This window comes from Poromitra crassiceps (genome assembly GCF_964638095.1).
Source record: "Poromitra crassiceps genome assembly, chromosome: 7".
Taxonomy (NCBI): domain Eukaryota; kingdom Metazoa; phylum Chordata; class Actinopteri; order Beryciformes; family Melamphaidae; genus Poromitra; species Poromitra crassiceps.
The window spans coordinates 54074506-54099346 of NC_139628.1; positions in this window are offsets into that span (position 1 = coordinate 54074506).

Below are 24841 nucleotides of genomic sequence, written 5' to 3' on the forward strand. Positions count from 1 at the left end.
TTTCCCACTCCGGATCCAATTGTGACATCACCATGATGATTTTTGATAGGCTATAAGCCTATTAAGCTTTGAACTAAATTTGATTAATACAGATTGAGGTTTCAATTTCAGGTTTGAATTGAAAACGATTGAATACAGACTATGGTGTATGACTATGCCGTTTGCCCTGTCTCCCTTATCGCCGTAATGCATTATGGGTAGTCAGATACTACCGGTACTTTGGCTAATGTATCAGCTAACGCTACTTACTTTGCATTACAGTAAAACGCCACTGAATGACCAAATTGATGCATTGATAAAAGTTAGTTTGTTGTTTATGCGTATGCAATAGCGGATGTGTTATTATATTTACTGGAATACATACACACGACAGCCTATGTGTCCTATCAGAGTTTGTTACGTTATTGTACAGCATTTGGTTCAAACACAGCTGCATCACTATACGTGTAAGCGTAAGTATTAATGGTTTACAACTTGTTTGTGTTGTACAGCATTTGGGTCAAACATATGGCGACATTGAATCAGTGTTAGCTTAGCGCTAGCTAGCTAGCATACACTACGATCTGTAGAATTGGCCTGGTTTTGGTCGATATGACCAAAAATTGATATAACGTTACAGTAGCATGGACCCCTCTCGTTTTTTATTACAGTTGAAGATTTCACAAATCTCAACCACTCTCAATCTTGGTACAAACCAGACCCCGGATATCCGTGACCTACGGGTATTATTTCAAAATATAGAATATGGAACGTGAACAAACATCTTAGTTTTATTTTTCGTATTTTTATATGATTATTTTAATAGTTACTAACTATATTATTATATAACTAACTAGTCCTCCTCACAGAATTGGTTAATTTACTGTGAGACTTTATGTTTTGTAGACAAGCCCCAAGTATATATATATATATATATATATAATAATAATAATAATAATAATAATGGTATATAATAATAATAATAATAATCTTTGTAATACAATTGTTATAAAATTAAAATGTATATCGCACTTACAATATGTTTTGTTGTATGTATTACAACTTAATTCAACTTTGTCTCTCCCCACCTCTCCTCTTCTCTCCTCTCCACACCTCACCCCTCTCCTCTCCTCACCCCTCTCCTCTCCTCCCCCCTCCTCTCCTCTCCTCTCCTCTCCTCTCCTCTCCTCTCCTCACCTCTTCTCTCCTCTCATCAACTCACCTCTACTCCTCCCCCCTCCCCCTCTTCTCCTTTCCTCCCCTCTCCTCCCCTCTCGTCTCCTCTCGTCTCCTCCCCTCTTCCCTCTCTTCTCCTCTCCTTACAAGCCTATAGATGAGGGATTTCAGACAATGTGTCCATTGTTACAATATGTTTGTTGTATGTATTACAACTTAATTCAACTTTTCTTACTACACATTCCAAACATTAACACACATCAAACACAACAACTCTTTTCTTACTACACATTCCAAACATTAACACACATCAAACACAACAACTCTTTCTTACTACACTTTCCAAACATTAACACACATCAAACACAACAACTCTTTCTTACTACACTCTCCAAACATTAACACACATCAAACACAACAACTCTTTCTTACTACACTTTCCAAACATTAACACACATCAAACACAACAACTCTTTCCCACTACACTTTCCAAATGTTAACACACATCAAACACAACCACTCTTTCTTACTACACTTTCCAAACATTAACACACATCAAACACAACCACTCTTTCTTACTACACTTTCCAAACATTAACACACATCAAACACAACCACTCTTTCTTACTACACTTTCCAAAACATTAGGCGTTTCTAAGATGTGGGGTCAATATCAATCTACAATCTAGATTGATTTGATTCACTAATTTGGCGTTCTCTCATGCAAAATATCCAACATCCAATATCCAGAAGTAGTGATTACTACACAGAAGTAACTTTAGTTCCACCATTTGCTATTTGCTTCAAACATAATTTGGATCAGTTGTAACTTTGACCATTTCTAACAATTTCTAGACAGTGAATTTACACAAACACTTGAGTGAAATGCATAGTACCTATAGGGACTGTGATTGAATGAATGCAGATTGTCAGATTTGTTTACCAAACCCTTATCCTGGTGCCTGCAAGGTTCGTCTGTACCACTAATGTCAGCCACTATGTGTTACAATATTGGGCTGGTGTCATAGACCTGGCCCAAAAGTACATGCATACATGTTAGTTAGTCATAATAGTCAAACATGGTTTTTCATGTTCTGACTTGCCGAAATGTATGCTGCATATATCCATATATGCCTCTACCGTATGGGTTAGTCATAATAGTCAAACATGTTTTTTCATGTTCTGACTTGGTGAAATGTGTGTTGCATATATACATGTTAGTTTACACATAATAGTCAAACATGGTTTTTCATGTTCTGACTTGCTGAAATGTTTTACACGTCACGTAAAACAGTTTTTAAAACAGTTAATTAGCCTACACAATGTGTAATTTCAGGTTATTGTGAGTTATTGCATAGTTGCAATCTTTCATACCTGCATACTTACAAGTGGGTTGTTTTTAATGGCATGTGATTTGCGGTTCTAATTACCCAATGTGTAAGGTGATTGTCAATTGTCAATTGTCAATTGTCAATTGTGTAAGGTGATTGTGATGTCAGGTGATTGTAAGTGTGTCATACATACCTACAAGCCACCATATCAGTTGGCTGTGCCAATGATTTTCTGTACCTCTTGATGCGTCAGCATTGTCTTTGTCAGGCTTAGAAGCAATGTCTAAACAGTAAACAGTTTATGACAAGTGGTGGCAGCATGCTATGCTACTACACAAGACGTGTTATGGTACATAAATAATATGTAGCGTGTAATAATCTGTAGAACTCTGTCAGAGTTCTACTCTGTCATTATTTTTACATTTGACTTTGAGAACTATGATGAACTGTTAGTCTCTGTACTGATGTACAAAAGTAACAAGATTGAGGTTGTGAAATCTTCAACCGGAATAAAAAAACTGGATATAATATAACTGAATCAGTTAGGCCAAATTATTATCAGTCAGGTCGGTAATGACCGGGGGAAATTATATGATTATTGTCCATTGTGTGTAGGATACAACTTTGTTTATCATTCTACCCCCTCACACTATACAGTCTGTATTTAACTCAACACACTGTACCTGCCCCTTGACCTCGGAGGGGCTCTTCTGTCAACGGGCCTGAGGCAAGGTGTGGTGATCACAAGCATTGGCATAAATATTGTGACAATGAAATTGGTAAATTGGTTAAGCAAAGCAAGTAATGCTTATGTAATGTAGTTTGTAAGACGTATTTTACAAGATATTTTCTGAGATTTGGTTATATTAACTTATTATTTATATTATTATTCTATTATTATTATTATTCTAATTATTATCTACTATTATTCTAATTATTATATTATTATATTATTATTATTATTAGGGGTTATTATGTATATTAACTATACATATTAAAGTATAGATGATTGTTTTGCCCACCTTATCAAAACAAATGTACAGCATATTAAAGTTTTAAATAAAGTCAAGTCAAGTCAAATCCAACAGGTCTTAATGTCAATTAATTTAGCTTTAACGTGTTTTTTGAAACACACACACACACACACCCACACATTGACCCCTCTCATATATACGTAACTGCCTATAACTGTACATATATTCCTTTCACACACACTTTTCAAAATAGACACTCTTTCATATTGTGATTCATAGTGATTCTTGTTTGTTTTATGTGATCCCGGTTTTTAAGCAAACCGGATCCAGTTTCCTTGTATGTGTACATCCTGTACAAGGCACATCCTGTACAAGGCACATCCTGTACAAGGTACATACTACATTGGACTCAATGATTCACAGATGTATCAAACAAATGTATGTTTTACTGATACAAATGACCAAATTACCACAAATTCAACATGTAATGCCATTTTCTCAATAATTTTGGTCAAAACATTTGGTATGGCCCAAGATCAGTCCTTGTAACGAGGACCTTCACTGGTGTATAGCCAGACTTGGCACATTTGGTGTGACCCAGATCAGACATTGTAATGAGGACCTTGTTATCACTGGTGTATACCCAGACTTGGCACATTGGATGTGGCCCAAGATCAGTCCTTGTAATGACTTGATCAAAAATATTACAGACAATATATATATATATATATATATATATATATATATATATATATAGTAAATATAATTGTATAATATATTCAAAGTATTGTTAATTGTTAATTATTATTATTCAAAAACCTGAAAATACTGTAAATACTGTAAATAAACTAAACTAAAACTAAAACTTGGAACTTGTACTGTGTGTTAATTTAATGTGTTTTTGAAACACACAACCACATATAAAATCTCAAGTGAGATTTTGAGAAAGAAAAAAGAAAGCCGCGCCCCCTTTCTACCGGAAACCCTGTCCCTAGGGGCGGGACCCCGCAACTCTGGGGTGTTTCAGACAACGTTAAACGTTCCAGCATTACTTGCTCTGCTTTTTTTGTAGTTCTTTGTGCTGCCCCAGGTACAGACATACACCAAAAATACACCAAAAATACACTCTGGACATGGAATGCGAATTCAGAGCGGTGCTGGCGGTCTTGGAGGTTTTGGATGATAACGAGTTCAAAAAATTCAAATGGTTCATGCAAAACGCATATTTTCTAAAGGACTTCCCACCCATCCCTAGAAGATGTTTGGAGAAGGCAGACATCCTGGACACAATAGATCACATGCGCAATACCTTCGGCGATAAAAACATTAAGGACATAACCGCACATGTTTTACGGATGATCAAAAGGGGCGATTTAGCGGAACGTTTAACAGGACCCAATTTTTAAAAAGCCACGCCCTCCATCTTACTTTTTGGTCACATTTGTTCACATTTGTTCACATTTGTTCTCTAACAAATTCCGGTCAGCGTCATTTTTGATGATCTCCTCCCATATCCCTACGCCACGCCCTCCCCTAGACCTAGCTCCTCCTCCTCATCACAACATAAGGATAAAAGAGACGGGGTTCAAAAGAGACTCATACCATTTTACACAATAAAAAAGACAGATATCATCATGGAGACCCCGTCGCCGTCACCATTGTCCTTCATTACAACTCACAGCCACTCTGAATCGGAGGAAGAAGAGTTGAACCGTCTGATGTACGGATGTTCCGCGTCGTCATCACCCTTGTTCTTCATTACCCCACCTACCTCGCCTCCTTCCTCACAGGTAGACCTTGAAGAGTTGAACCGTCTGATGTACGGATGCTCCCCGTCGTCGTCACCAATGTTCTTCCCCAACCCACCTAACTCACCGGAAGACCTTCCTTCTCCTCCGAATTCGCCCCTGACTCTGGACCAGCCAGATGGACTGCTCAGTTTTACTTTTCTGAACATTATAAAAGCCTGCACCAGCATGCTACCCCTTCAAGAGTGCAGGATGCTTCGGAAGCTTTTCTGTATGAACTGAGGGAAATATAAATACAAATTCCTTGTATGTAACTTGTATACTGTGCCAATAAAAATAAAATTGATTCTCATCATAATCTGGTTTTTCCTTAATAATAATAATAATATTGTACAAATGTCTGTTGTAATGAAATAATGAATAACAGTATTACACAATATAATCCTAATGTTAATTTAAAATTAAATATTCCTCTAAATATCTAAATATTGCTCCTCTAATATATAAGTTGCAGACTCTCGTTGTTCACCATTGTACGTACACAGACTCCATTTACCCAGGGGAACTGGTCACGGGCTAGGGTTAGAGTCAGGATCAGGGTCAGGGATTTCCAGAGGTTTGGGGTATCGACGTGAAAACAACGTGAAAAAGAGTTATTTCTTTTTATTATCTTTATTGTTTATTTGAACAGGGACCGTATACAATAAAAATATATTGCATATAAAAATATTGCCACCACAGGTGCAAACCTACGTCTTCAAATACACCATGGGCATATACAGTTACGTTGAGCTTCTTCTCCTTGCTCATCGTTCGCTGTTGCCACAGAGTCTGCGTCAGGGGTAACTTTTTTTCTCTTTTATTTTTATATTTTCTTCCTCGTAATAGAATTGGTAGTGCCGGTCCTGGGAAAAGTCGACAAAACATCCCAACTCCCAAAGGGATATTGAACAGTCTCCTCGCTCCTCCCTCAGATAACACCCGGTATGGTTCACCTGGTCGGTGAACCGGCCATCCCGATTCAATGCCTCTCGAAGCTTTTCTCCCTTTAGCGCATACACTTGCAGAGTCAGCTTTTCCCGCTGGGACATCTTCCTCAACACCTTGCTGTTTAGCATGTGGCGCCCCTTGTCTTTCCACGTTACATTCACAAAGAATGTGACGTAACTATCCAACGGCTCGTCGGGGTACAGCAGCTTGTCAGAATGCTTTGGTATGTCATCGAACTTAATCAGCTTGATGGTGAGCGTTTCGTCAACATTGACTACACCACAAGGAGCATGTGGTGCTAGCATGCTTCCATCCTCTCTGGTAATCAGAGGATACAACCCCGAGGGATTGGCGCCGACTCTCAGCTGCTGTATCGATTTCTCGATGGTACAGGGTTTTCCGCACGAATGTCCCCACGTTTTGACGTTATTCTGCTTCCTAACGTAGAAGCTATGTATGTGGCGTTTTTCATAGTTACATCCGTGTCCTTCCACGCATGCCATGCTTAGTAACGTGCAGAAATCGTATAGGGGCACGGCTACTTATTCACACTCAAACTCCTCCCCATCAGCCAAAGGGCCTCTTCTGTCAACGGGCCCCTCCCCATTTCGAGTAAAATTGACGACAAACATCGGATAATAAGAACAGTAAGAACAGTAAGAACACCGCAAGGCATCAGGTAGCAAGTAATACTCGAGCAAATTATCGTATGTTATCTTATGTTAGTAGACACACGTCACTATATATATATATACCACACATCTAACGTCCATAACATGGTGGACCATTTAACGTATTCAGATTTAACTCTGTATTCAGACCATTGGATTCAGCCCCAGAAAACAGAGTACATTATAGCGTTATAAATATAGTCACGTTATAAACAACTACCCAGCGCTGGGGTTAGATCAAAAATCAAGTTAAATCAATGTAATGCAATGCTGTAATGCAAAGTAAGTAGCGTTAGTCGCTACATTAGGCAAAGTACCGGTAGTATCTGACTACCCATAATGCATTACGGCGATAAGGGAGACAGGGCAAATTCGGAAACTACCCGGCAGCCGCTAGGGGGAGCATTTCATTCAATTTAATTCATTCAACCCATCAAGCGAAATGAAACAATATCCGGAAGTGAGCTTCATTTTGCTGTGTCAAAGTCAATGAGCTCCTTTTGGTCCATTAATATATACGTCAATGGACTCCACCAAACATGGTTAGGTTTTAGGGTTTAGGGTTTAGGGTGGGACAGGATTTTTCAGAGGTTTGATTGTGGGACAGTGTGGGTAAATGCAATTACAATTACACAAACTGCTCGAGAAGAGTTGTTTTCCACGCAAAAGTGTACTTTTAAAGTTAAAGTTTGATAGAGACCAGCACAAAATAGCTTGTTTATAATAATAATAATAATAATAATAATAATAATAATAATAATAATAATAATAATAATAATAATAAACTTTTATTTGTATAGCACCTTTCATACATAAAATGCAGCCCAAAGCGCTTTACACATGAAGAATAAACAAAGGTAAATCAGTGAAAATCAGGAAAAAACAGTGAAATTTATGTGATGTAAAGTTATGTGACCTCTCTTCTTGGTTTTAATTAAACTAATTGAACTAATTGAACTAATTGTAGCCTGTCAGTATTACTACTATTACAGTAGTCAGGGTGTTATGAAGAGTTTGATAAGTTGCTTTGATAAGTACTTAGTTTACCACGTGCTATTTGGATAGCCAATTCAGTACCATGTTTCGCCTCTATGTGTTAGACATAATCACATAGCTGGGAAGGGTTTATATACTTTAAACTTTAAACTTTTTTTTCTTTTCTCTTTTTTCTTTCTCAAAATCTCACTTGAGATTTTATATGTGGTTGTGTGTTTCAAAAACACATTAAATTAACACACAGTACAAGTTCCAAGTTTTAGTTTTAGTTTAGTTTATTTACAGTATTTACAGTATTTTCAGGTTTTTGAATAATAATAATTAACAATTAACAATACTTTGAATATATTATACAATTATATTTACTATATATATATATATATATATATATATATATATATATATATTGTCTGTAATATTTTTGATCAAGTCATTACAAGGACTGATCTTGGGCCACATCCAATGTGCCAAGTCTGGGTATACACCAGTGATAACAAGGTCCTCATTACAATGTCTGATCTGGGTCACACCAAATGTGCCAAGTCTGGCTATACACCAGTGAAGGTCCTCGTTACAAGGACTGATCTTGGGCCATACCAAATGTTTTGACCAAAATTATTGAGAAAATGGCATTACATGTTGAATTTGTGGTAATTTGGTCATTTGTATCAGTAAAACATACATTTGTTTGATACATCTGTGAATCATTGAGTCCAATGTAGTATGTACCTTGTACAGGATGTGCCTTGTACAGGATGTACACATACAAGGAAACTGGATCCGGTTTGCTTAAAAACCGGGATCACATAAAACAAACAAGAATCACTATGAATCACAATATGAAAGAGTGTCTATTTTGAAAAGTGTGTGTGAAAGGAATATATGTACAGTTATAGGCAGTTACGTATATATGAGAGGGGTCAATGTGTGGGTGTGTGTGTGTGTGTGTTTCAAAAAACACGTTAAAGCTAAATTAATTGACATTAAGACCTGTTGGATTTGACTTGACTTGACTTTATTTAAAACTTTAATATGCTGTACATTTGTTTTGATAAGGTGGGCAAAACAATCATCTATACTTTAATATGTATAGTTAATATACATAATAACCCCTAATAATAATAATAATATAATAATATAATAATTAGAATAATAGTAGATAATAATTAGAATAATAATAATAATAGAATAATAATATAAATAATAAGTTAATATAACCAAATCTCAGAAAATATCTTGTAAAATACGTCTTACAAACTACATTACATAAGCATTACTTGCTTTGCTTAACCAATTTACCAATTTCATTGTCACAATATTTATGCCAATGCTTGTGATCACCACACCTTGCCTCAGGCCCGTTGACAGAAGAGCCCCTCCGAGGTCAAGGGGCAGGTACAGTGTGTTGAGTTAAATACAGACTGTATAGTGTGAGGGGGTAGAATGATAAACAAAGTTGTATCCTACACACAATGGACAATAATCATATAATTTCCCCCGGTCATTACCGACCTGACTGATAATAATTTGGCCTAACTGATTCAGTTATATTATATCCAGTTTTTTTATTCCGGTTGAAGATTTCACAACCTCAATCTTGTTACTTTTGTACATCAGTACAGAGACTAACAGTTCATCATAGTTCTCAAAGTCAAATGTAAAAATAATGACAGAGTAGAACTCTGACAGAGTTCTACAGATTATTACACGCTACATATTATTTATGTACCATAACACGTCTTGTGTAGTAGCATAGCATGCTGCCACCACTTGTCATAAACTGTTTACTGTTTAGACATTGCTTCTAAGCCTGACAAAGACAATGCTGACGCATCAAGAGGTACAGAAAATCATTGGCACAGCCAACTGATATGGTGGCTTGTAGGTATGTATGACACACTTACAATCACCTGACATCACAATCACCTTACACAATTGACAATTGACAATTGACAATTGACAATCACCTTACACATTGGGTAATTAGAACCGCAAATCACATGCCATTAAAAACAACCCACTTGTAAGTATGCAGGTATGAAAGATTGCAACTATGCAATAACTCACAATAACCTGAAATTACACATTGTGTAGGCTAATTAACTGTTTTAAAAACTGTTTTACGTGACGTGTAAAACATTTCAGCAAGTCAGAACATGAAAAAACCATGTTTGACTATTATGTGTAAACTAACATGTATATATGCAACACACATTTCACCAAGTCAGAACATGAAAAAACATGTTTGACTATTATGACTAACCCATACGGTAGAGGCATATATGGATATATGCAGCATACATTTCGGCAAGTCAGAACATGAAAAACCATGTTTGACTATTATGACTAACTAACATGTATGCATGTACTTTTGGGCCAGGTCTATGACACCAGCCCAATATTGTAACACATAGTGGCTGACATTAGTGGTACAGACGAACCTTGCAGGCACCAGGATAAGGGTTTGGTAAACAAATCTGACAATCTGCATTCATTCAATCACAGTCCCTATAGGTACTATGCATTTCACTCAAGTGTTTGTGTAAATTCACTGTCTAGAAATTGTTAGAAATGGTCAAAGTTACAACTGATCCAAATTATGTTTGAAGCAAATAGCAAATGGTGGAACTAAAGTTACTTCTGTGTAGTAATCACTACTTCTGGATATTGGATGTTGGATATTTTGCATGAGAGAACGCCAAATTAGTGAATCAAATCAATCTAGATTGTAGATTGATATTGACCCCACATCTTAGAAACGCCTAATGTTTTGGAAAGTGTAGTAAGAAAGAGTGGTTGTGTTTGATGTGTGTTAATGTTTGGAAAGTGTAGTAAGAAAGAGTGGTTGTGTTTGATGTGTGTTAATGTTTGGAAAGTGTAGTAAGAAAGAGTGGTTGTGTTTGATGTGTGTTAACATTTGGAAAGTGTAGTGGGAAAGAGTTGTTGTGTTTGATGTGTGTTAATGTTTGGAAAGTGTAGTAAGAAAGAGTTGTTGTGTTTGATGTGTGTTAATGTTTGGAGAGTGTAGTAAGAAAGAGTTGTTGTGTTTGATGTGTGTTAATGTTTGGAAAGTGTAGTAAGAAAGAGTTGTTGTGTTTGATGTGTGTTAATGTTTGGAATGTGTAGTAAGAAAAGAGTTGTTGTGTTTGATGTGTGTTAATGTTTGGAATGTGTAGTAAGAAAAGTTGAATTAAGTTGTAATACATACAACAAACATATTGTAACAATGGACACATTGTCTGAAATCCCTCATCTATAGGCTTGTAAGGAGAGGAGAAGAGAGGGAAGAGGGGAGGAGACGAGAGGAGACGAGAGGGGAGGAGAGGGGAGGAAAGGAGAAGAGGGGGAGGGGGGAGGAGTAGAGGTGAGTTGATGAGAGGAGAGAAGAGGTGAGGAGAGGAGAGGAGAGGAGAGGAGAGGAGAGGAGAGGAGAGGAGAGGAGAGGAGGGGGGAGGAGAGGAGAGGGGTGAGGAGAGGAGAGGGGTGAGGTGTGGAGAGGAGAGAAGAGGAGAGGTGGGGAGAGACAAAGTTGAATTAAGTTGTAATACATACAACAAAACATATTGTAAGTGCGATATACATTTTAATTTTATAACAATTGTATTACAAAGATTATTATTATTATTATTATATACCATTATTATTATTATTATTATTATTATATATATATATATATATATATACTTGGGGCTTGTCTACAAAACATAAAGTCTCACAGTAAATTAACCAATTCTGTGAGGAGGACTAGTTAGTTATATAATAATATAGTTAGTAACTATTAAAATAATCATATAAAAATACGAAAAATAAAACTAAGATGTTTGTTCACGTTCCATATTCTATATTTTGAAATAATACCCGTAGGTCACGGATATCCGGGGTCTGGTTTGTACCAAGATTGAGAGTGGTTGAGATTTGTGAAATCTTCAACTGTAATAAAAAACGAGAGGGGTCCATGCTACTGTAACGTTATATCAATTTTTGGTCATATCGACCAAAACCAGGCCAATTCTACAGATCGTAGTGTATGCTAGCTAGCTAGCGCTAAGCTAACACTGATTCAATGTCGCCATATGTTTGACCCAAATGCTGTACAACACAAACAAGTTGTAAACCATTAATACTTACGCTTACACGTATAGTGATGCAGCTGTGTTTGAACCAAATGCTGTACAATAACGTAACAAACTCTGATAGGACACATAGGCTGTCGTGTGTATGTATTCCAGTAAATATAATAACACATCCGCTATTGCATACGCATAAACAACAAACTAACTTTTATCAATGCATCAATTTGGTCATTCAGTGGCGTTTTACTGTAATGCAAAGTAAGTAGCGTTAGCTGATACATTAGCCAAAGTACCGGTAGTATCTGACTACCCATAATGCATTACGGCGATAAGGGAGACAGGGCAAACGGCATAGTCATACACCATAGTCTGTATTCAATCGTTTTCAATTCAAACCTGAAATTGAAACCTCAATCTGTATTAATCAAATTTAGTTCAAAGCTTAATAGGCTTATAGCCTATCAAAAATCATCATGGTGATGTCACAATTGGATCCGGAGTGGGAAAAACATGGGAAAATACATAATATCACACATGAATGATGAAGTTGACTGGAATGTTTCAGTGTGTCATGTTTACCTGTGAATTTGTGGGTGCGTGTGTTTGTGGCTGGCTGTGAATATGTGTGTGAGTGGGTGGGTGTGTGTGTGTGTGTGTGTGTGTGTGTGTGTGTGTGTGTGTGTGTGTGTGTGTGTTGCCCGGATGGAATCTACAGAATAGCCTTGGGAATACCCAGAATGCTTTGCTATACATTAGTAGGCTATACTAGCTAAGATAGCCTGCTCAACATGCAATTATGGAATATTTGTATGCACAATATGCAATTATGGAATATTTTGAATGGTGGATACATTGTACATTGTATTGTACATACATATAAGCGGGGCATGGGAGGAAAAAACTGTGGGGCCTCTATGGGTGAGTCAGAGAAATACGTGAGCAAGCAGCTATTCATAGCTTTCAAGGGGGCGTTACGTGCTGCCGGGAACGCCCACCTGATCTCTCCGCTATTCGTAGCTTTCAAGGGGTGTTACGTGTTGCAGGGAACGCCCCCCACCTGACGGTCAAAAAACAAACAAGTTTATTTAAAACAGAAGTGATTGCGAAATCGACAGAACACCGGCCGTGGTAATAGACAATGTCATGTGGGGGATGGGTAGGATGGGCTGGCAGGGGAAGCCTGGGTGAGTCAGAGATTGTGAAATCGACAGAACACCGGCCGTGGTAATAGACAACGTCACGTGGGGGAGGGGGTGGAAAGGGGAACCTGGGGGCCGGTTGAGTCAGAGAAAACATCAACAACAGACAGTGGAATCTGTCGTTGGTGAGGGGCCTGAGATAGAAGAATCTGTAGGCTAGTTTAGTAGCTCTAAAATGGGCCAAATGTATTTGGCCGAGACAGAAAATGCTGATGTTTCACAAGCAGCGTCCATAACAACAGCGAGCAAAAGAGATATTACCCACTATGTAAAATGATCCAGCTGGGTTTGCATAATGATTGTTCAAATGTATTTCCCCCGAGATCAAAAAAAAAACGCTGCTATTTTGTCGTGAGCTGTGCTATGGGGTAAAATGGGGAAGTGGCCTTTGGAGGCCTTTTGAAATAATCACTTTCCACAAGAAAAGTGTTTTTTAAGCACAAGACAAAAAATGGAGAAGTACACTTTGGAGGCCTTTTGAAATAATCACTTTCCACAAGAAAAGTGTTTTTTAAGCACAAGACAAAAAAATGGAGAAGTACACTTTGCAGAACTATTGAAATAACCACTTTCCACAAGAAAAGTGTTTTTTAACCCTAACCCTAAAAAATGGAGAAGTACACTTTGCAGAACTATTGAAATAACCACTTTCCACAAGAAAAGTGTTTTTTAACCCTAACCCTAAAAAATGGAGAAGTGCCCTTTGCGGAAGTACTGAGAAATTGATTTTTACCCAAAAAGAAATCACTTCCCCTTTTCAAAAAAGCGGAAGTGCCCTTTTGAGGAAGTTCTAAAAAAATAATATTATTTTTCTTTTCAAGGGGTGCTAACCCTACACTACTACTGCCTATACAGTATTTATGTTTTTGTTTTAACTACAAACATACATAAACGTAAACTTGAAACTATCTTTCAACTACCATACACAGCCTATAATATTATAGCCTATGTTTATTAAAAAAAAAAAAAAAAAAAAAAAAAAAATCTGAGGGGGCAATTGCCCCCTCAGTTACAATGGGCATGTTCTGGTGTGACACGTTCAGGGCCGGTTCCAGAACAAGATGACTAGGGATGCATCCTAGATAGGAAGGGGTGCAGATGCCCGGCCAGACATCATTTCAAGTAGAATGATACCACCCAAGCAAGAATATTTCAAGTGTTTCAAGTGCTTTACTGAAATATTTGGACCATATAATGATAATACAATTATCTCAACCTTAAAAGGTTACATATAGGTGCCAAAAGCCATAAATTCACATCAAAGAACAAAGAAAAACAACAATAATAATAATATAATTCAAGTTTAAACAGTAAGTGTGCAGCTCAGGCCCGGCGTTAGGGGCGGGCCTGACCGGGCCGGGCCCCCCCATTCAACAAACTGCCCCCCCCCCCCCCCCCCCCCCATTCAAAAAAAAAAAAAAAAAAAACGTTTTCCGTTTTTCTGTTTTAAAGTTTAAAATGGAATCTGGCTGTCATTAGGCATTGATTAACTGAATGCTATTGCTAACTGTTACTTTGAACATCCATTTGCAATGATTCTGGCTGGATATTAACTATTGTAAATTTGTCACAATGAATGCAATTTGTGCACAATGTGTAAATACATTTAATATTAATTGTTTAGGCCTAATTATTTGTAAAGTCACAACACATTAGAGATGTGTGTAGTTCTTCATAGATTTAGCCTCTTCATTTTGCTCTCAAATGCACCAGGTTGACGAAGTTTACTTTAAAATGTACAAGATCTTCTTCCGGGGGAGAATCCCCCCGGACCCCCCTTGGGTAGCTTGCCCCCCCCCCCCCAAGCTAGGAGCAGGCCCCCTTTGTAACTTGGGTCTGGAGTCGGGCCTGGTGCAGCTGCAGCATTTATTTATTTATTTATTTATTTATTTATTTATTTATTTATTTATTTATTTAACTTTTCAACTGAGCATGCAGACAATTAAAATAAGGGTGCAATGCATGCTTTTGCACCCCCGTAGAACCGGGCCTGGACACGTCCGTGCATTGTTAAAGGAGAATTTCGTTTTTTTTTAACCTGGATCCATCTCCTGGCATTAATTATGATTTGGCCACTCACCAGGCGATCTCCGCGGCGTTTCTGGCCGTCCTAGCGTTGTTTTGACATCAATAGCGTCCAAGTCAGTTGTAAAATGGAGCTGACTTGGGGCCAAGTGTGAGCCTGTCTTTCCTGCATCTAAATAGCTATTTTTATTCCCGTTTTCGCCAAATATCGTCATAATCTGATCCCTCAAGAACCACCACACTGATATTTCGCCAAAGGCTGTTTCCTGGAGTCACACAGGGATCAAATTACCTCAAACGTGATCTCGGTCACCAAGTCTCGTGAAGTCCCGCGATACTTTCCTGCCGACTGGCCAAGTACAGGAGGACGCTTTGCGGTGGTGGTTTTAGCGCAACCTATGTGGGGTTTGGCATAACCTTCGTTATTTCGAATCCCACATAGGTTAAAAAAAAACGAAATTCTCCTTTAAGGAATGCAGTTAATTACTGACGGGGAGCGAAGCTAATGTGGCTAAGCTAACGTTAGCCACCGGCAGCGTCTGGTGCATGTTTAGAACCGTGTGCAAAGCTAACTAACATCTCATGTGGTCTTTTAACAGTAGTTCAATCATGAGAGACTCTTAATATAATTTTAACAAACTTTATTGAATCAGAATAGACAGTTTGAGTATGGCGTGGCGTATGACTCCATGATGTGACGCTCCTCTTGCTTATGAGAGAGGGCGTCGGTGCTGTAAGAGATAGGACATCCCCCCTGAGGGGATCTGTTTCCAACGGGAGTCATAACATTGGTGGTGATCTGGGGGAGGTGGTGGGATGAAGCTTCTTGCCTGGAGATGCTGGATGGATGCGTGATGCTGACACAAGGTGAGTGATGACTGCACGAGTGTGATTTAAGCTGTGGTGATGGGGGCCTTATATAGTACCAGGAGAAGGGCATTTATGATGTCATAACTGACGTCATTTGGGCAACTGACGTCACGCTGCAAAGGTGACGTCATGGAGAAGGTGACGTCGGAGATGGTGACGTCATTTAGTGACGTCATTTGGGCTGAGGGTTATGACAGCATGGGGTGCTCTATTAATGCCTTATTTGGTCTTCCATGATTGAACTACAGTCTGCGACTACACTTCAATCATGAGAGACTCTTAATATAATTTTAACAAACTTTATTGAATCAGAATAGACAGTTTGAGTATGGCGTATGACTCCATGATGTGACGCTCCTCTTGCTTATGAGAGAGGGCGTCGGTGCTGTAAGAGATAGGACATCCCCCAAAGGAATTTAAAGTTATTTCGGGAACAGGGAGAGTGAAAACGGGGGTCATCCCCCAAAGGAATTTAAAGTTATTTCAGGAACTGGGAGAGTGAAAACGGGGGTCATGGAGCTCGCCTGGGGTATGCTTTAGTCAGGTCGTGGGCTGACAGGGGGAGAATTTATGCATGTCGGGAGATGAGGGGCTGACCGGGGTTTTTTAAGGCAAAGCGGGGATGCAAGGGAGTGGATGTGGATAGCCCGGGCATGGGCGCATCGATGAGAAAAGGAGAGTTTGATCACCACCAACGAAGTGCTTGCTGCCTCTTTAGTCATGGAAGAAGGGATCTCTGGGCTGATAATATGGCGTCTTGCTCTGGTCGAATGTAGGATGCATAGGCGGTTGAGGACCAGCGCCCCAGTTGTTGAAGGGAGGCGGAGGACACCCCCTGCGTGGCTGCTGATGTGGCTGCTCCGATCCTGAAGGAGTGGCTGGAATAGTTCTCCGCAGGGATGTTGCATTTCTGGAGTGTGGTCTTGAAGTGGAGGATGAACCAGGATCTCGTCATGTGATGATGGGGAGAGATGAGGAAAAGGGGGGCCGAGGGACTAGTTGGGGGCCTGACTCTAAGGTATCGAATCATGGCCGAGAAGGGGCAGAAGGGAGATTGGATGCGAGCAATGATTATAGAGCAAGCTCCGCCTACTTTGGTATGTTTCAGGGAGATGCTATAGTGGTCGGGGTGGAATTTTAAATCGGAGAGAGTTATGTCGCGTGAGGGTTGAAACGTGGCGGGGGATGTAAACTCGCTGATTCTGAGGAACCCATAAAAGGCCAGGGAAAATACGCACTCTAAGAGGCTGTCTAAAAAGGTGGAGTGAATGCCTTGTCTGAGGCTGGTTAACAAGTGCCGTAATATGGGGAGAGTAATGGGACGCCGGGAGTCGGGGGCAGACGGAAAAGCTTTTGAAATGCCTTTTAATAGTAGATTAACAACTGGATTTGAAAATAGACTGGGAAAAGCCGGGTCGAGGCCCCTGGCGTAAAATTGGATGCCTGCCACTAGGCTGCGGATGTAAGGAGGGCGGAGGTGGCGGACATCTACGCAGAAAGAAATGAAGGCACATACTGTGGGAATTAGAACGGGGTGAACGGGCTGGTTGACGGAGAGGCAGAACATGGCAAACATTCGCCAAGCCGCGTCGTAAGCTTTGATGGTGGAACTGGCCAGTCCTTGCCTAATGTAGGACTGGGCCGAGTGGAGAAAAGGGGTGAGGTGGGGATTGCTCTCTATGAGAGTGTGAGGGCGGAAAAGGAGGGGTGAGGTGTCGGAGTCGAGTCTGCTTCGGGGTAGAGTCTGCGGAACGCCTGGAAATTGAAACGGGAGAGGTGATCAGCGATTATGTTAATATGCCCGGGGATGTGCCTGGCGACCATGATAAAATTATGGGTGACGGAAAGCCAGGTTAGGCGCCTAACAAAAGGCATAATGGCCGGGGAAGATGATCGCCCTTTATTGATGATGGCGACTACTGCAGCATTATCGCATTTGACTGCTATCCTTTTACGTGCCCAGAAGCGCCCCCATATGTGACAGGCAGCCACTATCGGGTATATTTCGTATAGAGCGGAGGACTGATCCAAGCCGGCAAACTGCTGCGGCCAAGTGCCAGCGAACCAGTGGCCTTGGTAGACCCCCCCCGAAACCCACAGATGGGGCTGCATCTGTGAACAGTTTTAAGTCGTCGGCAGACGAGACAATTTCATCATAGAAAAATGAGATTCCGTTCCAATTTTCTAAGAGGTGAGCCCAGAATTTGAGATCGGATCGGCATCCCTCGTTGAGGGTGACAGAGTCAAGGAGGCTGGGGACTGACGATGCTAAATCGAGCAGCCTGGAAATGAATGACCTCCCTTGGGGAATGATGTGCATAGCAAAATTCAGGTGGCCGAGCAGAGACAGAAGGTCTCGTTTTGAAATGTGGCTGGCTGCTGAATAGGACTGAGCTATTTTGCGGATGCGAGACAATTTCTCGAGGGGGAGGGAAGCTTGCATAAGCTTGGTGTCGAGATTAATGCCCAGGAATTCAAGAGATAATGAGGGCCCGGAGGTTTTTTCCTCAGCTAGAGGGACGCCCAGCCTGTGAAACGTCTCTTTGAGTTTAACTAGGGATATTGAGGGGACGGACGGAGGGTCGATGAGCAGGAAATCATCTAGCAGGTGTAGCACTGCGGGGAGACGGATATTGTTTAGCAATATCCAGCATAGAGCTTCTGCTAGTGAATTAAAGATGGCGCGGCTGCTTCTGCACCCAAACGTGAGCCTTACGGAAAAATAGAATTTTGAATCCCATTTTATTCCGAATAGATGCCATTGGGAGGGATGGATAGGGATGACTTTGAAGGCGTCTGAGATATCGGCTTTAGAAAGCCACGCACCTTTGCCTGCCAGTTTGATTAGACGAATGGCGTGGTCTATTTTTGCATAGTGGAGGGAATAAGGTTCGGGAGGAATGAGGCTGTTTATGCTTGGAGTGGGGCCATGATGAGGCGCTGACAGGTCTATAATTAGGCGCTTTTTGCCGGAATATTTGCGAGTGGCGACGCCTACTGGACTTGTTCGGAACACCGGGAAGGGGGGAGAATCAAATGGGCCGATTATGAATCCTTTTGATAATTCCCTGCTAAGGAGTTGAGAAACTACTTTGGGCTCTTTTTGAGCCGTTTGCAGATTTTTAGAGACGTGGGAAATTGTGGGGGGAGAAATGACTCCTATTTTGAACCCCTGGGAGAGGCCGGTTAAGAGATGATCGGTAAATACGCGATCAGGGTGGCAGGCTAATTCGAGGCCCAGGGCTGGGATGTCGATGGGGGTGGATGGAAGGGATTTTATGATTGTTAGCCCAACCTTTCTTTTTTGGGGAACTGCCTTGGGGGGCGGATCCTGCGGGGGCAGACGGAGCGGGGGTGCGCTTCCCTGCAGGCGCTGCAGACGTGCAGAAAAATGCAGTTAGGGTATGTGCAAACTCCCTCATTAAAATTATTGCAAATAGCCATGTTGTTATGCATAACTACCTTGCGCCCCTGGCGGTCAGATTGAGATGGCTGGAAGGTTTCCTGCTGGAGGAGGGGGGGTGGACCCATAGAGGGTGGACCGGCCGGAAACGGTGTGTTGCTCCCGGAAGCCTGGAAGGCGGCCGCAGCGCATAGGGGCGCTGTGTGGCCTGTTTCGCCGCAGGAAAAACAGGTGATCGCCTGATGACCACCCGTGACCAGTACCAATAGCTCGGTATCCAACATGGACCAGTCTAGACGGATGTTGGAACGAGTTATGTACAGCGCCGCTTTTGTAGAGAACGCTTTGTGGTACTGGTAAAATATGTTTTTCCCGTACCTGAGGTGGAGGTCTCCCATCAGAGCCAAGTACTCGTCTAACTCGACGCGACGGCTGGGGTACACTGAGCAAATGATGTCGCGGAAAACCCCGAACGCAACGAGGAATTCGGTTGGTGATAGATCTTTGGCGAGACGGGGGTCGGAAGATTTCAGGACGGCCGATATATCTTGGCCGCCCGTTAACTTTTTGCTGCACTCAGCGGACGGCAGGATAATGCTGACTAGATTGATATCCCTGCCTTGGAGGATCATGGCTCGAAGCCTGGGCGATATGTTAGCTGAGAGTGGGATATACGGCCTCCCGTGTCCGGGGGAGTGGATGGCCGAGGCGAGGGTATTCATAGGGGGGATGAGTGCGGGGAGGGGAGGGAACTCGGCGCACGCACCTGGATTTTGGAGCGGGGCTGGCTGGGCTGATATTGCCGGAGGAAATGCGGGCTGAGAAGGGGGATACAAGCCTGAAACCTGGTGCGCTGTTTGGGCTGCTGCCGTGGGGAGCGTGGGGCTCGTGAGCGTCCTCAGCCGGGCATCGATGTCGATGAGGGACCCGACCAGTGAAGACATTGTTGCGATCAGGGGATCATGGAGGCCTGGAGGGGCTGGAAGCCTTGGCGCGTCCGCCGAGGAGCCGGCGGTCTTGGTGCGCTTCGCTGGGCCTTTCTTGGAGGTGGACTTCTGGGCTCTTTTGCCACGGCCACGGCCTTCGGAGTGCTGCGCGGACTGCGATCCGGGCGAGACGAGGACCTCCGGGACGTTGGGTCTTCTTTTGCGGCCGCGGCCCCTGGTGCGGGGAGCGTCCAGTGAGACGCCTGAGACGCCCGGAGATGAAGCCTGGGGATCGGGGATTTGCCCGGGGCTGGCCGGGGCGTTGAACGTGCTCTGGAGGAAGGCGTCCACGGTGGAGCTGAACATTTGCTGCTCGTCTTCGGACTCGGACATGGTGCTGGACTGAAGGAAGCTTCTTGCCTGGAGATGCTGGATGGATGCGTGATGCTGACACAAGGTGAGTGATGACTGCACGAGTGTGATTTAAGCTGTGGTGATGGGGGCCTTATATAGTACCAGGAGAAGGGCATTTATGATGTCATAACTGACGTCATTTGGGCAACTGATGACGTCACGCTGCAAAGGTGACGTCATGGAGAAGGTGACGTCGGAGATGGTGACGTCATTTAGTGACGTCATTTGGGCTGAGGGTTATGACAGCATGGGGTGCTCTATTAATGCCTTATTTGGTCTTCCATGATTGAACTACAGTCTGCGACTACACTTCTTTGTGGCCATGTACACGTTAGTTACTGTTGTTTTGTTGAATGAGTGAGTTTATGTTAATAAGTTACTTTACCTGTACATTGCAATAGTAATATTTGAGTATGGTCTATTGATGCAGTTACAGTATATTTGATATTTTGTTATATTGTTTTCAGGAACTTAGTAATAATAGCCACTGTGACAATTGTATGTGCATTACATGTATGTTTCTGTGACTTTAGACAAAATACACTTTGATCTGAGGAAAGGATCGTCATTCAATTCTTTCCACACATATAATCTTTTACAGGGCGTTACAGACACACAGCAGCAGTTATGTCAAACACTGTGGCTACAGTTGGCTCTGTGAGGGGTTTGGAGATGTGAGAGAGTGGGACAGGAGACCTGATCACAGCAGGTGTCATCTGATGGGACTTACTTGGGGAATAAATTAAGAGATGTGTGCAATATTATTTTAAAGCCTGTGCTTATTTCATTAAGTAATACACTCTATGTAGCATAATACAGCATCAGACTAAAGATTATGTTTTATGAAGAGGGACTTGCCTGTCAGAAGTGAACAGGCCTGCAGAGAGACAGGAAACAGGTTGAGGTTGGTGGAGGGAGGAGCAATGTCAGAGTTCAGACAAAACCTCCTGTCAGGGCAGAAGACGTACCCCTGGTATCCCTGAACCTGGGTATTAAAAAAACAAAAAGACGAGATAGATGCACATACTGTATGGTTACATGAATTATGTAAGGGTTAATGTACGACGAGGTGTCCATTATCACTTTTTAAGGGACGACGTGGAGGCGTGAACCGTCCGAGGCGAAGCCGAGGATGGTTGCCTCCGCGAAGTCCCTTAAAAAGTGATAATGGACACCTCGAAGTGCATTAACCCGCTTATACCATGGTCACTTGCCAACAAAACAATAAGACCAGTCATTTATATTTCCATGTGTAATAAATAAAGCAATCTAAATGGCTAAATGTCTGTTATTCATACTGTAAATCAGTCTTCCACGAAATAAAATAGTCCCTCCCACCTCCACCACCCGCTCCGTTTTAAAGCCGACTCAAACGTTAACTTTATTACAGGAATGCAGGTTTAACGATGTTTTGCGTTCTACATTAAATGAAGACATTACCGTTTGGCAGCTTGCTTTATTTTGTATGATAGATAGGTATTGGCCAAGTATATTAACATTTAAGAGCGAAGAGTTTCAGGAAGTGAGAGTGAGAGAGCGCCCTGCGTGTGCTGCTGATGTGGTGAAATGCAGAGAGAGTTGTCTCTCTCTCTCTCTCTCTCTCTCTCTCTCTCTCTCTCTCTCTCTCTCTCTCTCTCTCCCGCTCGTGCACGAGCCGAGGGAAATCTTCTCTTTCTCGCCGAGAAGAGCCTGGTGACGCGAGGTTAAAAAATCTCCGAAACGAAAATCAAAATTGTAAATAAGAGTTATTTTTGATAAACTGAGCACACAGGGGTGATTTAAATACTTACTTTGACCGACTCAATTTTTTTCTCAAGTTCCAAAATTGTCATATTAACCCTTAACGGGGGTATAGAGCTCAAACTGCTCTCCTGATAACACTGATGAAACTATGGCGCATTGATATGAACGGTGAACAGACCATTTAGCTAGGTGTCCATTATCACTGTACAATATCACTTTTTAATGGACACCTTGCAGCCAATCAGAATCGAGTATTCACCCAGACCATGGTATAATTATTTTTAAACATCAATATATCATTGTCAAATGAGCTGTGACACTTTGGTATGATGACAGTAAACAAATAGTAAAAGGTGGAGAAGATGAGTTGCTTCTATCCCACACCACTTGTCACAACTTATCAGGGGGTCTATAATTCCAAATGCACCCCTGATTTCATGTTCCTCTGTGAGGTCAAAGGCCTATAGGGCAGGAGTCTCTAAACTTTTTGGAATGGGGGCCAAATTACATCATGTGAAAATACTGGGGGCCAGCTGCTTCTCGCATCATATGGGTTATTAAAAGAAAATCACATAAAATACAATTATACTCTAATTTTGTTCACCATCTGAAAACATTAGTTCCGGCTGCATAATTCCTACTTGGTGTTTGTCTACAAACTGATAGTGCTGTCATCATTAGATGAACAGGAAAAAAACACAAAGTGAACTTGCTTGATTCATACTGTGTGGAGACTGGAGACAGAGCCACATATAGTATATTTTGAGAGACAAGCCGAGGGCCGCTTAAAATCGGTTTTTGCCTTGCCTGGCCTAGTGGGTGTTATTCAGGTTAAAATGGTAGCAACTTACAAACAGAAACTAAAAGCTTTGTTGCAGGACAAATCATTTGTTTATGGCTACTTATAAAAGAAAATAAGTCACACATTAATGAAGACAAGCCTAGGCTAATGACTAGTGCCACGTCAAACTAAGTGCGTTGTTTACTGAAAATCACATGACTTACTGGAAAGATGGACTGAGAATGAAACCAAAAATTACTTTATAGTGACATTTCAATTAATAATTAATTTTTTTGTAGTTACATTTCACTGATAAGTTAACGCTATCTCGCTCCACAGTAAAATGGGGAAAGCCTAGGCTCTAATGTCATTGTTTTTCATAAAGGTTATGCACGTTAACTTTTGAACTGTTACAATGAATGAAATGAAGAAATTATAAAAGGTGGAGAAGATTAGTAGCCTCTATCCCACACCACTTGTAACTGTAGCAGCTGTAGCTCAGGAGGTAGAGCGGGTCATCAACTAATTGCTTTGGATAAAAGAGGTCGGTGGTTCGATTCCCGGCTCCTCCAGTCTGCATGTCCAAGTGTCCTTGGGCAAGATACTGAATCCCAAATTGCTCCCCCGTGCGTGGTAGCCTGCCGCCATCGATGGGTGAATGTACCAACTGATTGTAAAGCGCTTTGGATAAAGGCACTATATAAATGCAGGCCATTTACCATTATCAGGTCAATCAATTAAGAAGACTCGAAAGGCTTGACTTTCAAAGATAAATTATTGTTTTGTTACAGGCTTGTAACAGGCATAACTGTGACAGTCTTCAACAGGAAGACAGAGTCTCAAAAAGCCCCGAGCACAGAGGGCTTAACTACGTTTATAGACAGTACACATGTTAACCACAAAGAAAACCACCCACGCCTGCTGTTGTCTTGAAACACAGTTCACCTCCAGGCGACTGCAAATGTTCCAAACCCACAACAGGGCTGACACCGGCCAGGCTCTCATCTTGGTAAAGCTTAACTGTCAAAGTGCACGTTCCACATCATTATGTCAATTGCCCTAACACCTTAACCACAGTCTGAGACAAATAGTAGACAGGGCAGATTTAAGACTTCTTACATATATGATTATATTAAAATGCCAACATAGTATATAAAATGTTATCACAATATAACATAATGTGTGAAAATGCCATTACACTGATTGATTGATTGATTGATTGATTGATTGATTTCATTTTATTTCAAATATGCAAGAAGAAGAACATTTACAATTTACAGAATAAAAAAACAAACAAACAAAGGTCTCACTTTTTTTCTTTTTCTTTTTTCTTTTCTTTTTTTTCCACTTCTTAGCATATTTGAAAGGGAGTGGGAAGAAGTATAAACTTTTTTAATCCCACCCCTTTCATTAAATCGATCACCTCATGATCACACTCATCCCCTTGTTCATAAACTGAACACATAAATGAGGAGCATTTTCCAAGAGTTACACATTTTCTTCAGACGATTTCAAGAAAAAGGTTACCACATAATGATAAAA